Source organism: Hemiscyllium ocellatum, chromosome 29 (assembly GCF_020745735.1).
Source record: "Hemiscyllium ocellatum isolate sHemOce1 chromosome 29, sHemOce1.pat.X.cur, whole genome shotgun sequence".
NCBI lineage: Eukaryota > Metazoa > Chordata > Chondrichthyes > Orectolobiformes > Hemiscylliidae > Hemiscyllium > Hemiscyllium ocellatum.
This window is the reverse complement of record NC_083429.1, coordinates 54,025,189-54,041,759: the sequence shown is the minus strand read 5'-3', so window position 1 is coordinate 54,041,759 and position 16,571 is coordinate 54,025,189. Positions and strand designations below refer to the sequence as shown.

At 48.4% G+C, this 16,571-nt stretch overlaps 1 long non-coding RNA gene across 1 annotated transcript in view; it reads right to left on the bottom strand.

Annotated features, from left to right (window-relative positions):
• LOC132829691 (uncharacterized) overlaps positions 1 to 16,571 on the bottom strand; it is a 49,209-nt gene that overhangs the window by 13,886 nt on the left and 18,752 nt on the right. Inside the window, exon 2 of the long non-coding RNA XR_009646256.1 lies at positions 11,278 to 11,362. This is a non-coding gene — a long non-coding RNA (uncharacterized LOC132829691). The remainder of the gene's footprint in view (positions 1 to 11,277; positions 11,363 to 16,571) is intronic.

Genomic DNA, 16,571 nt, shown 5'->3' with positions numbered 1-16,571 from the left:
CCTCTTCATCGAAGCTGATTGGCACAAAGTCCTGACTGAGCAGTGGGTATCGGGACGTTAGGAACCTTCTGAACCGGTGCTGCCCCTCGTGACGGTGTCTTGCTGAGTGGGTGTTTGTACAGAGAGGGGCGTTATGGACCAGACCAGACCAGACCAGACCAGACCAGACCCCCTCAAAATATTTCAGAAAGTAGCCTAGATCCTACGCTTTTCTTAGTTTAAAGGTACATGCGAGGCTCTGTGTCCCAGATGCAATTTGATTGATCAAAATATTCGATGTTGAAGAGGAACTTGGAATAACATAACTCTATTGGAAAACTTAACAGACTAGTCGATTATTTTACTATGAAATAGTAAGTGTTCCAGTACAGTAACATCCCACAAACACAGTCTTGGCAAAAAGGCAAGTTCAGAAAAACAGATTGTCTCCTGGGCAATGCTAAGAGATACATGCAGCAGCTCCCCAGAGAGATGGGCGGGGGTGGGGAGAGAGGGGGAGAGAGAGAGATAGAGAGATACAGAGAGGGAGAGAGAGAAAAATACAGAGGGGGAGAGGGAGACAGACAGAGAGGGAGAGACAGAGACAGAGAGAAACAGAGACAGAGACAGAGAAAGAGAGAGAGAGAGAGAGGGAGAGAGAGAGAGACAGACAGAGAGGGAGAAACAGAGAGAGACAGAGGGAGAGACAGAGACAGAGAGAAACAGAGACAGAGAGGGAGAGAGAGGACACAGAGACAGAGAGAAAGAGAGGGAGAGAGAGAAAGGGAGCGGGGAGGGGAGAGATTTGCATCTGTGAGATTTTGACCACATCCACTCAAGCTGGTTCTGTTGTTCCAATGTTTTTTTAAAAAGCCTCACAATTTGCTTATTTTCTTATAGACTGCTCATCGCCTGTCCATCAGTACTCTCCAAATGAAAACAGGACAAAACACTCCTCCTAAAGCCACAGTATCATCACTGGGGTCTGTTTAGCTCAGTTGGCTGGATTGCTGGTTTACAATGTGGAGTGAGGCTAACACCAGGGGTTTGAATCTTGCTCTGGTCACCGTGAAGGCTTTGCTTTCTCAACCTTACCTGAGGTGTGGTAACCATCAGGTTACAAACCTCACCAATCAACCCTCTCTCTGATAATGGCAGCTTAATGCTCGCTCATACAGATAGTCTAACAATTTAGGGTCAAATTGGACACCACAAAGAATGTTGGGAAAAAGGAAGACCTGTATTTGTATAGCGCCTTCCGCGCCTATCAGAAGTCCCAAAGATCTTGACAACTAATGAAGTACGTCTGAAATTTAATGCAGGGAATGTGGTAGTGTCAGGAAATTCCCCAAAACAGCAATGTGATGATGGCCAGCACATCTGTTCCTGTGATCATCCTGAAGGGATAAGTATTGGTCAGTGCACTCAGGAGAACACCTCTGTCTGCTTGGAAATAGTCCTCCAGGACTTTTATATCTGCCTGACAGGACAATCAGAGGCTTGAGGTTAACATTATATCGGCACCCCATGTGTTCACTTTGATTTTCTTTGTGCATTCAGGTTCTGGAGCAGGGCCTGAACCTGCTCAATCTGAAACAAGTGAGCAGCTCATAAACTGAGCCACACTGACTAGATGAGCACGTGCTCCAGAGCTGGGTTGAGTATGTGTTGCAATGGTGTTACTCTAATACTCTCCGAACTGTCTGGGGAAAGTGATTGTCACTGAGCTGGTAATTGGAGTGTATTCCCGAAAGGCATGCATTCAAATCCTGCAGCAGCTGGTGTTTAAATTCAATGAATAAATCTGGAATGTAAAACTAGTCTCAGTGACAGTAACCACAACAGCCATTGTTTAAAACCACACCAGGTTCACCAGTGTTCCAAAGAAGACTCATATTCAACTTGAAATGTTAACTTTGTTTCTTTCTCTGCTGCCAGACCTGCTGAGTTTCTCTAGCCACATCTGTGTTTATCTTGGGTGGCTCAGTGGTTAGCGCTGCTGCCTCCCAGCGCCAGGGATCTGGGTTCAATTCCAGCTTCGGGTGACTGTCTGTTTGGAGTTTGCGCATTCTCCCCGTGTCTGCGTGGGTTTCCTCCCACAGTCCAAAGATGTGCAGGTTGGATGGATTGGCCACGGGAGGATGCAGGGTTCCAGTGATGGGGGTAGGTCTGGTTGGGATGATCTTCAGATGGGCTGAATGACCTGCTTTCACACTGTAGGGATTCTACGATCATCATGCTTTTTAGAAAAGGAATACACTGTCCAATCTGAACCTGGCTGACATGTGACTCCCGTTGGAAAACTTGATTTTCTCTGAAATGACCGAGCAGGTCACTCAGTTCAAGGGGCAATCTGGGAGGGCAACATATTCTGACCCAGCCAATGACACCCCACACATCAGGAAAGCATAAAGATTGACCGCACTGGGAGCCACGCTACTCTGTGGGATGCAGGGTTAACTGATAGAATCTTTTACTCAAATCAATACAGTAACAGTGTAGTTTCTTACGAATCAATAAGATAACAGCTTATTTTAGCCAGTGTATGAGGCACAGTCAGTCCTTGTCAGACTCTGCTTTTGTGATGAATACAGAAACAAGTGATTGAGCGACTCTCACAAATTGAGCATGGTTCCGTATTTACGACGTGGACCGGAGCAAATCAATTTTCCTGACACCCAGCTAAATGTTTCACTTGATTCCTGCAGAATCTGTCCCTCAGTTTATAAGCTCCAGGGAGCAAACAGCTCCCCCACCTCTCCACCAGCAGCTGTATCCGACCCTTGACTGCTAGCATCGATACAAACAGTGGGGCCTGAGAGATACCGAACAAAACCCGGTGAAACCCCAAACAGCCCAGTCCATGGGTAATCTATCAGGCCTTGACACTGGGAGTGTAACCAGACACAGAGGGGTGGGGGCAGTCCCTGGGGTGAGGGTGCAGACACCAGGGGGTGGGGGGACATTACTGTGCAGAATGGGACGGGGAGAAAATATAGTTTCATTACACAGCACTTTCCAAACCCCTGGCAAGTTCCTGTCTGAGTCACCATCCTGACTTGGAAATATATCACTGTTCCTTCAGTGTCACTGGGTTAACATCCTGGAGTTCCCTCCCTCAGACACTCATAGGGGCGTGGAATGCTCTGCCTGCAACAACAGTGGACTCACCAACTTCAGGGGCATTTAAATGGTCATTGGATAAACATATGGATGAAAATGGAATAGTGTAGGTTAGTTGGGCTTCAGATTGGTTTCACAGGTGCAACATTGAGGGCCGAAGGGCCTGTACTGTGCTGTAATGTTCAATGTTCTATGTTCTACTGGCATTTGTGGGTCAATCTATAGCAGGTGGACTTCAGTGGTTCAAGAAGGCAGCTCACCCCTACTACCTCAAGGGCAATTAGGGACAGGGGCAATAAATGCTGACCCAGCCAGCAATGTCCATGACACCGATAAATAAGAAATTCAGGTCCTGAGGATTCCTATTTAACCTTGTACTTTGGAGCTGGGAGGATTAACCAATCCCTGAGTACGGGGCCTGTCTGTGCCTTCCCTTAGCAGCACGACCAGCCCATGTCTGGTTCCTCACTGATGTGGAGGTGGTGCTGGTGATGGACTGGGGTGGACACAGTCGGAAATCACATGACACCAGCTTATAGTCCAATGGGTTTATTTGGAATCACAAGCTTTCAGAGCTCTGCCCCTTCAGCAGGTGGAAGTGAGTTGTGATTTCAAATAAACCTGTCACCTGGTGTCACGTGACATCTGACCTGGATCTTTACTGCAAGTCCCGGGTGAGATGGGTCTACGCAGAGTCAGGATTGAGGTGTTGGAGGGGAGGGTGGGGGAATGTGGTGGTGGGAGCGGGTTCTGAAGGTGCCTGGGTTTCCATCACAGCCCCTCACGATGTAAACTGAAACAGTGACAGATAACAGAGGTGAAAAATGTGGATGGTTTTGACATGGAGGTGTAACAACTGTTCATCAGCTGAAACTATCTCTGCGGGAAAATGTCTCTTTGTGACAATATTGCTCTATTAATCCTGTAAACATTCCAATCAGTGAAGGTTGGTTATTGGCTGGACACAGTCTACTGGCTTGCTGCTTTATTCAGCAGTTATTCAGTTATCTCTTTGCTTTGGGGTAATATTCCTTGCAGTGATTTATTTTGTTATTTTATATTTTCTCATTTCCAATCTGCCTGGTCTTTTTTTTAACGGTGCCTCCAATCGAACCGAGCACGTCTTCCACCCGTGGGCCTCCAGCGGTGAGGCCAGGGTTTTGAAGGGACTCGAACAGGCAGAGCTCAGCTTTCCCACCTTGTTACAGACTCACTCCAGCCTCTCCTGCCATTGGTCATCGGCGCATTCTCAGGAGCAGCTGGGGTGCTGCCCGGTCAGGGCTGTGTGTGGGCATTGAGCCAGACCAAATAAGGGGGGGGGAAGGGCACTCTCACCCTCTGAGGGTCCCACACTGAGGGCATGTGCCCAACATCCAGATGGATATCACAGCTCAGCGCTGAAACATAGACACACAGAAACTCAGAGCAGGAGTAGGCCCTTTCAGCTGTCCCCCATTTAATAGGATCATTGCTGATCATCTAGCTCATTCTCCTGTTCCTGCTCTCTCCCCATTAATCCTACTGTCCCTTCAACCCTATGATCTGTATTTAACTCCTTCATGAAAACATTCAATGTTTCAGCCTCAACCACATTCTGTGGCAGTGCATTCCAAAGGCTCCCCACTCTCTGAGTAAAGTCAAGATCAGAGTGGTGCTGGAAAAGCACAACTGGACAGGCAGCATCTGAAGAGCAGGAAAATCGACATTTCAGGCAATGATGAAGGGTTTTTGCCCGAAATGTTGATTTTCCTGCTGCTTGGAGGCTGTTGACTTGCTGTGCTTTTCCAGCCCCACTCTGATCTTGACTTTACCCAGCACCACTCTGATATTGACTCTAATCTCCAGCATCTGTAGTTCCCACCTCCGCCTACTCTCTGGGTAAAGTCAATTCTCCTCATCTCAGTCCTAAATGTCCTACCTGATATTCTTATACTGGGACCCCAGTGGGACCTGGGTATCTTAGTATACCGGTCACTGACGGTAAACATGCAGCAGATAGTGAAGGAGCCAATTGGTTTGTTGGCTTTGATAGAGAGAGGATTTGAGTCTAGGAGCAGGATGTCTGGTTGCAATTATATCAGACCTTGGTAAGACCATGCTTAGAGGATTGTGTACAGATCTGGTCTCTTTATCTGAGAATGAATTCCTGAAGGACCACACTAGTTACAGGCTGCCACTTGGAGATGGTCTATTTATTTCCTTGTGTTTCCTGTCTGCCAACCAGCTCTCTATTCATGTCAGTACACTACTGCAAATGATACACTTCAATTTTACACATTAATCTCTGAGGTGGAAATTCATCAAATAGCTTTTAAAGTCCAAGCAAACCACTTCAACTGGCTCCCCCTTATCAACTCTCCTAGTTACATCCTCAAAATATCCAATTCGTTTGTCAAACGTGATCTCCCTTTTAAAAATCCAAGCTCGTTCTGTCCTACCCTGGTCCTGTCACGACTGGATGAGCCACTAAAACAGTTCCTCTCTCAGATGTTGATGATTGGTTCCAAGGCACTAATTTCAAGACGAGATAACAAGGCCTGAACCCCAATGTTCATTTTCTCCAACAACACCAGTTCAAAAGAAACACCTTGTCTTTATGACATTGTTTTTATGTGGGAGCTTGCTGCTGTGTTTTCTATATTAGAAAGGTAACACTTCAACAGATTTTCTTTGACATTTTAGGGTATCCTGGAATCATGAAAGGTGCTATACAAATGCAAATTCTTTCCCTTCTCAACTGTGTACTGCATTTGCGATGAGAGTCTGTGTGAGGGATCCCATAACAAGTCTGTGTGTGTGTGTGTGTGTGTGTGTGTATGTGACTACCTCTGTGAGAGTCAGTGTGTGTAGAGTCAGTTTCTTCATGGTCAGAGAGAAAATCTATATGTTTGTAGCATTATTTTTGATCTTTGGCCATTCCTGAAGGCTTACACAGTTGATCAGTTCCTCTGAAAGACTAGTCATTGCAACAACATAGAGACGAGGCGGGTCCCACAGAGCTGTCTGATAAATGTAATAATGTGGTTTGGATGAGGTTTTCATGTTGGAAAACTGTTAGCCATGACTCTTGGAAGTTGCTCTTGCTTGAACTTAACCATAAGATCTTTGTGATCCAGCTGAGAGGGTAACTGTGGTCCCAGTTTAAAATATTAACCCAAAGATGGGCCACACCAATAAAGTAGCACTCCCTCAGTACTGCAATAGGAGCTGGGATGTGGTGGAGTGCGGAAGTCTAGGCTTGCAATGTATCACGTTGTAAATAAATACAGGACTGAATAAGGGCTGACTCAGTATCAAACTTTATCAACATTTATATTTCTGGAATATAACAGAGTGTCACTTATTTTATCTGAGCTTCATTAAAGAAACATTCCCCTGAAGAATACAGGGAAACTGCGGAGGACGTGGATATAGAATGGATAAAGAAACACCAGGGCTGGTCTGAGGAAACAGCGGCGCTCTGTCCTGTACACCCAACTGTCACTGGGACATCAATCGCCTCAACCTGTCCACCCCCCACCCCCCACTCCAACCTCTCACCCTCACAACGTGCAGCCCTCCACTCCCTCTGCTCCAATCCCGACCTCACCATCAAGCCAGCGGATAAAGGGGGCGCAGTGGTAGTCTGGCGCACTGATCTCTACACTGCTGAAGCCAGACGCCAACTCGAGGACACCTCTTCCTACTGCCTCCTCGACCATGACCCCACACCCCATCATCAAACCATCATCTCATACAGAACCTCATCACCTCAGGAGATCTCCCACCCACAGCTTCCAACCTCATAGCCCGGGAACCCCGCACTGCCCGGTTCTACCTCCTTCCCAAGATCCACAAGCCTGACCACCCTGGCCGACCCATTGTCTCAGCATGCTCCTGCCCCACTGAACTCATCTCTCCCTACCTCGACACTGTCCTATCCCCCCTAGTCCAGGAACTCCCCACATACATTCGAGACACCACCCACGCCCTCCACCTCCTCCAAGACTTCCGTTTCCCCAGCCCCCAACGCCTCATCTTCACCATGGATATCCAATCCCTCTACACCTCCATCTGCCATGACCAGGGCCTCCAAGCCCTCCGTTTTTTCCTCTCCAGACGTCCCCAACAGTACCCTTCCACCGACACTCTCATTCGTTTGGCCGAACTGGTCCTCACCCTTAACAATTTCCCCTTTGAATCCTCCCACTTCCTCCAGACCAAAGGGGTAGCCATGGGCACACGTATAGGCCCCAGCTATGCCTGTCTCTTTGTTGGCTACGTAGAACAGTCCATCTTTCGTAATTACACCGGCACCACTCCCCACCTCTTCCTCCGCTACATTGATGACTGCATTGGCGCCACCTCGTGCTCCCGCGAGGAGGTTGAGCAATTCATCAACTTCACCAACACATTCCATCCTGACCTTAAATTTACCTGGACCATCTCTGACACCTCCCTCCCCTTCCTGGACATCTCCATCTCATTAATGACGACCGACTTGACACTGACACTTTTTGCAAACCCACAGCTACCTGGATTACACCTCTTCCCACCCTACCTCTTGCAAAAATGCCATCCCGTATTCCCAATTCCTCTGCCTCCGCCGTATCTGCTCCCAGGAGGACCAGTTCCACCACAGAACACACCAGATGGCCTCCTTCTTTAGAGACTGCAATTTCCCTTCCCACGTGGTTAAAGATGCCCTCCAACGCATCACATCCACATCCCGCACCTCCGCCCTCAGACCCCACCCCTCCAACTGTAACAAGGACAGAACGCCCCTGGTGCTCACCTTCCACCCTACTAACCTTCGCATAAACCAAATTATCCACCGATATTTCCACCACCTCCAAATGGACCCCACCATCAGGGATATATTCCCCTCCCCATCCCTATCCGCTTACCACAAAGACCATTCCCTCCGTGACTACCTGGTCAGGTCCACGCCCCCCTACAACCCACCCTCCCATCCTGGCACTTTCCCCTGCCACCACAGGAATTGCAAAACCTGTGCCCCTACCTCCTCCCTCACCTCTATCCAAGGCCCTAAAGGAGCCTTCCACATCCACCAAAGTTTTACCTGCACATCCACCAATATCATTTATTGTATCCGTTGCTCCCAATGCGGTCTCCTCTACATTGGGGAGACTGGACGCCTCCTAGCAGAGCGCTTTAGAGAACATCTCTGGGACACCCGCACCAATCAACCACACCGCCCCGTAGCCCAACATTTCAACTCCCCCTCCCACTCTGCCGAGGACATGGAGGTCTTGGGCCTCCTTCACCGCCGCTCCCTCACCACCAGACGCCTGGAGGAAGAACGCCTCATCTTCTGCCTCGGAACACTTCAACCCCAGGGCATCAATGTGGGCTTCACCAGTTTCCTCATTTCCTCTTCCCCCACCTTACCCCAATTCCATTCTTCCAGCTCAGCACCATCCTCATGACCTGCTCTACCTGCCTATCTCCCTTCCCACCTATCCACTCCACCCTCCTCTCTGACCTATCACCTCCATCCCCACCCCCATTCACCTATCGTACTCTTTGCTACCTTCTCCCCAGCACCTACCCAGTGTGACCCTACCCAGTGTGACCCCTACCAAGTGTGGCCCTAAACAGGGCAGCACGGTGGCACAACAGGGCACAGTGGTTAGCACTGCTGCCTCACAGTGCCTGTAGACCCGGGTTCAATTCCCGACTCAGGCGACTGACTGTGTGGAGTTTGCACGTTCTCCCTGTGTCTGCGTGGGTTTCCTCCGGGTACTCCGGTTTCCTCCCACAGTCCAAAGATGTGCGGGTCAGGTGAATTGGCCATGCTAAATTGCCCGTAGTGTTAGGTTAGGGGTATGGGTGGGTTGCGCTTCGGCGGGTCGGTGTGGACTTGTTGGGCCGAAGGGCCTGTTTCCACACTGTAAGTCTAATCTAATAATCTACCCAGTGTGACCCTACCCAGTGTGACCCTACCCAGTGTGACCCCTATCCAGTGTCACCCATACCCAGTGTTACCCCTACCCAGTGTGACCCCTACCCAGTGTGACCCTACCCAGTGTGACCCTACCAAGTGTGGCCCTACCCAGTGTGACCCCTACCCAGTGTGACCCTACCCAGTGTGATCCCTACCCAGTGCGACATCTACCCAGTGTGGCCCCTATCCAGTGTCACCCGTATCCAGTGTTACCCCTATCCAGTGTGACCCCTACCCAGTGCGGCATCTATCCAGTGTGACCCCTACCCAGTGCGGCATCTACCCAGTGCAGCATCTACCCAGTGTGACCTCTACCCAGTGTGACCCGTATCCAGTGTCACCCATATCCAGTGTTACCTCTACCCAGTGTGGCCCCTACCCAGTGTGACCCTACCCAGTGTGACCCTACCAAGTGTGGCCCTACCCAGTGTGACCCTACCCAGTGTGACCCTACCAAGTGTGGCCCTACCCAGTGTGACCCCTACCCAGTGTGACCCTACCCAGTGTGACCCCTACCCAGTGCGACATCTACCCAGTGTGGCCCATATCCAGTGTCACCCGTATCCAGTGTTACCCCTACCCAGTGTGACCCCTACCCAGTGCGACCCTACCCAGTGTGACCCCTACCCAGTGCAGCATCTACCCAGTGTGACCCCTACCCAGTGCAGCATCTACCCAGTGCAGCATCTACCCAGTGTGACCCCTACCCAGTGTGACCCCTACCCAGTGCGACATCTACCCAGTGTGGCCCATATCCAGTGTCACCTGTATCCAGTGTTACCCCTACCCAGTGTGATCCCTACCCAGTGTGACCCTACCCAGTGTGACCCCTACCCAGTGCGGCATCTACCCAGTGTGACCCCTACCCAGTGTGGCCCTACCCAGTGTGACCCTACCAAGTGTGGCCCTACCCAGTGTGACCCCTACCCAGTGCGACCCTACCCAGTGTGACCCCTACCCTGTGTGACATCTACCCAGTGTGACCCTACCCAGTGCCAAATCTATCCAATGCCCTCTGGCCAGGGTCAGCCTCCTGTTCCCCCTTGCAGCTGGTGTCTGACATGGCCCTGGGCCTATTCCCTGTGGATTGGATCTTGGTAGCTGCCTGAGTTCTGCTCACTCTCCACCACAGTAACACTCAGCTCCTGGCTGTTGTGACCAATGAATGAAGCAAAGACTTCTGCCCCATCTGCCTGTTGTTTGTGTGTCGGCTCACGGAGACCCATCCTCCCGCTCACTCCCTGGGACCCGCTGCTATTCACTTTGAAAGTTCCTCTTGGATCTGCTACCAGTGCCCTTTCAGGCAGCACATTCTGGATCATCTCAACCACCTGATGAAGGAGCAGCGCTCCGAAAGCTAGTGCTTCCAAATAAACCTGTTGGACTACAACCTGGTGTTGTGTGATTTTTAACTTTATACACCCCAGTCCAACACCAGCATCTCCAAATCATGTCCGTAGAGAGACATTTTGTGAGAATTTCACCTAGCGTTTTTGAGAAATTATTTGCAATCTGCATTTCCCTATTCACCAATCTTTCTCCTCATTAACTTGATCAAAATCCTTCTCAGTTCAATCTACCTTTGACTTTCTCTGCTCAGAGGAGGGCAGCCTCGGTTTCTCCATGTGACTGGAATCCTGATCTCGGTTACCATTCTGGACAATCTGCCAATCTCCCCCTCCAAGACCTTCCAGAGCGTGGAGCTCCCAGAATCAGCCACTGGAATAGTCTGATCGGCCCTTTTTCTTACACCTGGCTCCGTGCACGGGGTGTGGTATTGTGGACAGGTAACTCAGAAACCCAGGCTAATGTTCTGGGAACATGGGTTCCACTATCCCTGATGGCAGATAGTCATCACGTTACTGCTGTCAATTGTTATGTTCACTAATAGGAGAGGAATCTGCCATCCTCACCTGGTCTGACCCACTTATAACTCCAGACTCACAGCAATGTGACTCTTAACTGCCCACTGAAATGGCACTAACACGTCACTCAGTTCAAGGAGCATCTAAATTGGGGTAACAAATGCTAGTCCAGCCCCATTCCCGGATGGAGAAAGGGAATTTACTTTGCCCCTGCAAAAGCCATTTTTCACCCAAACACATGGTCTCAGGAGGACTGTCTGCTCCTGTTCCCTGAGGCCCACTCTCCTGACCATGGGCTGGACAGTTTCACTCTTTCTGGAGTCGGTGAGTAACTGGTTCCCAGCCTCCACCTGCTGCTGTTACCTGAATGTCATCTGCCGTCAACTGACTCTTCATCTCCGTCTTCTTTTCAGGAGCTGGCGGTTTGTGGGATGGAGGGAGGTCGATCCTGTGTGTAACAGAAACAAAGATTTCAGTATCGGGGAGGCAGGTGCTGCAGACAATCCCTGCAGCTTCTGGGGGGGGGAGGGAGACGTGTTGGTGCATTTGAAGCTTTCCATTTTCAAACTGTCTCTCGATGTTTGTCATGACCCTTACCTTGTCCCTGTCCTGTTGTCTGGTGACTCAGAGACCGACTGTATCACTAACCCCTGCCACTGTGTAATGCTTCGTTAGTGTTCCTCATTTGTCTAACAAACCTTCACTGATGAGTGTTAATCCTGCTCCCCTGCTCTTTACACTGAATCGATTGTTGTAATTACTGTCCCACACAGAGTGACAGTAAACATCCTCAGTTTTATAGCTCACAGCTCAGTGAGAGATTGGGCCATAACTCCATGATATCCTGCTATCTGGTGCAGCCCTTCAATGGACCATGAGATGTGCCCAGAGAGACAGACTGTAATAACATTAGCCTGCCCATTGCTCATGCCTGACTAACTCCAAGTGAATCATTTCACCTGGGCTAAATCTAACAGACCTGGGAAGCTCTGGGGGACTCCAGAGTGTGATGGTGGAACCCCTGGTAGGAACATTCTGGAACTTGCTTAAAGAATGACCACACAGAGCGGAGAGGGCGGTGATGCAGGAAAATTCGACCATCAGTCGCTAATGATGACCAGAGCATTGAGGGCAATCTGAACCAGATTAGGTTTCAGTCCCATTGTATTTACTTTGAACAAAGTGGCTGTGAGCACGGGCCAGGAAGCCGTGGGGAGGGACTGCGGAGGGACTGGATATCAATCAAACTTTCACTCAGATGACAGGCAGAAAACTGGCAAAGAGCAAAAGACAAAATGTAAGGAAAAGAAGAAAGGCTTGCATTCTAAAGTACTTTAAATAACTTTCGGACATCTCAGGGCTCTTTACTGTCACTGAGGTATTTTTGAAGGGTGAAGCAGCCTACTGGTGCACAAGCAGCAACGTTAAAAAGACCAGTTCATCTGTTTTTTGTGATGTTGACTGTGAGGAATTCAGATTGAAATAGAGGCAGTGAGGATGGAGGGGAGGGATGGAGGGGAGGGATGGAGGCAGTGAGGGGTGAAAGGGGTGGAGTTGAAAGGGAATGGAGGATATGAGGGGTAGGGGATTCTAGGGGATGAGGGTTAGAGGGAGTGAGGAGTGGAGATGGTGAGTTAGACTGAAATGAAATATAGAGTCATAGAGATATACAGCATGGAAACAGACCCTTCGGTCCAACCCGTCCATGCTGACCAGATATCCCAACCCAATCTAGTCCCACCTGCCAGCACCCGGCCCATATTCCTCCAAACCCTTCCTATTCATATACCCATCCAAATGCCTTTTAAATGTTGCTATTGTACCAGCCTCCACCACTTCCTCTGGCAGCTCATTCCATACACATACCACCCTCTGTGTGAAAATATTGCCCCTTTGGTGTCTTTTATATCTTTCCCCTCTCACCCTAAACCTATGCCCTCTAGTTCTGGACTCCCCCACCCCAGGGAAAAGACTTTGTCTATTTATCCTATCCATTCCCCTTATGATTTTGTAAACTTCTATAAGGTCACCCCTCAGCCTCCGACGCTCCAGGGAAAACAGCCCCAGCCTGTTCAGCCTCTCCCTGTAGCTCAGATCCTCCAACCCTGGCAACATCCTTGTAAATCTTTTCTGAACCCTTTCAAGTTTTTCAACATCGTTCCAATAGGAAGGAGACCAGAATTGCACACAATATTCCAACAGGTGGCCTAACCAATGTCCTGTACAGCCACAACATGACCTCCCAACTCCTGTACTCAATACTCTGACCAATAAAGGAAAGCATACGAAACACCTTCTTCACTATCCTATCTACCTGCGACTCCACTTTCAAGGAGCTAGGAACCTGCACTCCAAGGTCTCTTTGTTCAGCAACACTCCCTAGGACCTTACCATTAAGTGTATAAGTCCTGCTAAGATTTGCTTTGCCAAAATGCTGCACCTCTCATTTATCTAAATTAAACTCCATCTGCCACTTCTCAGCCCATTGGCCCATCTGATCAAGATCCTATTGTAAACTTCTTCACTGTCCATTACACCTCCAATTTTGGTGTCATCTGCAAACTTACCTATTACACCTCATGCTCCCATCCAAATCATTTATATAAATGACGAAAAGTAGTGGACCCAGCACCGATCCTTGTGGCACTCCACTGGTCACAGGCCTCCAGTCTGAAAAACTACCCTCCACCACCACCCTCTGTCTTCTACCTTTGAGCCAGTTCTGTATCCAAATGGCTAGTTCTTCCTGTATTCCGTGAGATCTAACCTTGCTAACCAGTCTCCCATGGGGAATCTTGTCGAATGCCTTACTGAAGTCCATATAGATCACGCCTACTGCTCTGCCCTCATCAATCCTCTTTGTTACTTCTTCAACAAAACACAGTCAAATCAGTGAGACATGATTTCCCACGCACTAAGTCTTGTTAATTATCCGTAATAGTCCTTGCCTTTCCAAATACCTGTCCCTCAGGATTCCCTCCAACAACTTGTCCACGGCCGAGGTCAGGCTCACTGGTCTATAGTTCCCTGGCTTGTCCTTACCATCCTTCTTAAACAGTGGCACCACGTTAGCCAACCTTCAGTCTTCCGGCACCTCACCTGTGACTATAGATGATACAAATACCTCAGCAAGAGGCCCAGCAATCACTTCCCTGGCTTCCCACAGAGTTCTAGAGTACACCTGATCGTCCTGGGTATTTATCCATTTTTATGCATTTCAAGACATCCAGCACTGCCTCCTCTGTAATATGGACATTTTGCAAGACGTCACCATTGATTTCCCTACAGTCTATATCTTCCATGTCCTTTTCCACAGTAAATACTGATGCAAAATATTCATTTAGTCTCTCCCCCATTTTCTGTGACTCCACACAAAGGCCGCCTTGCTGATCTTTGAGGGGCCCTATTCTCTCCCTAGTTACCCTTTTGTCCTTAATGTATTTGTAAAAACCGTTTGGATTCTCTTTAACTCTATTTGCCAAAGCTATCTCATGTCCCCGTTTTGCCCTCCTGATTTCCCTCTTAAGTATACTCCTACTGCCGTTATACCGTTCTAAGGATTCACTCAATCTATCCTGTCTGTACCTGACATATGCTTCCTTCTTTTCCTTAACCAAACCCTCAATTTCTTTAGTCATCCAGCATTCCCTATACCTACCAGCTTTCCTTTTCACCCTGACAGGAATATACTTTCTCTGGATTCTCGTTATCTCATTTCTGAAGGCTTCCCATTTTCTAGCCGTCCCTTTACCTGTGAACATCTGTGGCCAATCAGCTTTTGAAAGTTCTTGCTTAATACCGTCAAAATTGGCCTTTCTCCAATTTAGAACTTCAACTTTTGGATCTGGTCTATCCTTTTCCATCACTATTTTAAAACTAATAGAATTATGGTCGCTGGCCCCAAAGTGCTCCCCCACTGACACCTCAGTCACCTGCCCTGCCTTATTTCCCAAGAGTAAGACACGTTTGCACCTTCTCTAGTAGGTACATCCACATACTGAATCAGAAAGTTTTCTTGTACACACTTAACAAATTCATCTCTATCTAAACCCTTAACACAATGGCAGTCTCAGTCTATGTTTGGAAAGTTAAAATCCCCTACCATAACCACTCTATTATTCTTACAGATAGCTGAGATCTCCTTACAAATTTGTTTCTTAATTTCCCTCTGACTGTTATGGGGTCTATAATACAATCCCAATAAGGTGATCATAGAATCATAGAGTCATAGAGATGTACAGCATGGAAACAGACCCTTCGGTCCAACCCATCTGTGTCGACCAGATATCCCAACCCAATCTAGTCCCACCTGCCAGCACCCGGTCCATATCCCTCCAAACCCTTCCTATTCATATACCCATCCAAATGCCTCTTATATGTTGCAATTTACCAGCCTCCACCACTTCCTCTGGCAGCTCATTCCATACACGTACCACCCTCTGTGTGAAAATGTTGCCCTGTAGGTCTCTTTTATATATTTCCCCTCTCACCCTAAACCTATGCCCTCTAGTTCTGGACTCCCCAATCTCAGGGAAAAGACCTTGTCTATTTATCCTATCCATACCCCTCATAATTTTGTAAACCTCTATAAGGTCACCCCTCAGCCGCTAACGCTCCAGAGAAAACAGCCCCAGCCTGCTCAGCCTCTCCCTGTAGCTCAAATCCTCCAATCCTGGCAACATCCTTGTAAATCTTTTCTGAACCCTTTCAAGTTTCACAACATCGTTCCGATAGGAAGGAGACCAGAATTGCATGCAATATTCCAACAGTGGCCTAACCAATGTCCTGTACAGCCGCAACATGACCTCCCAACTCCTGTACTCAATACTCTGACCAATAAAAGAAAGCATACCAAACTCCTTCTTCACTATCCTATCTACCTGTGACTCCACTTTCAAGGAGCTGAGAACCTGCACTCCAAGGTCTCTTTGTTCAGCAACACTCCTTAGGACCTTACCATTAAATGTTAAAGTCCTGCTAAGATTTGCTTTCCCAAAATGCTGCACCTCTCATTTATCTAAATTAAGCTCCTTCTGCCACTCCCCAGCCCATTGGTCCAACTGATCCAGATCCTGTTGTAATCTGAGATGACCTTCTTCGCTGTCCACTACACCTCCAATTTTGCTGTCATCTACAAACTTACTAACTGTACCTCTTATGCTCACATCCAAATCATTTATGTAAATGATGAAAAGTAGTGGACCCAGCACAGATCCTTGTGGCACTCCACTGGTCACAGGCCTCCAGTCTGAAAAACAACCCTCCACCACCACCCTCTCTCTTCTAGCTTTGAGCCAGTTCTGTATCCAAATGGCTAGTTCTTCCTGTATTCCGTGAGGTCTAACCTTGCTAATCAGTCTCCCATGGGGAACTGTATCGAACGCCTTACTGAAGTCCATGTAGATCACATCTACTGCTCCATCCTCATCAACCCTCTTTGTTACTTTCTCAAAAAACTCAACTTATTATTATTTCTTATTTCTCAGTTCTATCCAAATAATTGCCTTGGATGCATTTCTGGGAATATCCTCCCTAAGTACAGCTGTAATGCTATCCCTTATCAAAAATGCACCTCCCCCCTCCCCTCCTCTCTTGCCTCCCTTTCTGTCCTTCCCTGTGCATTTCTATCCTGGAACATTAAGCTGCCAGTCCTGTCC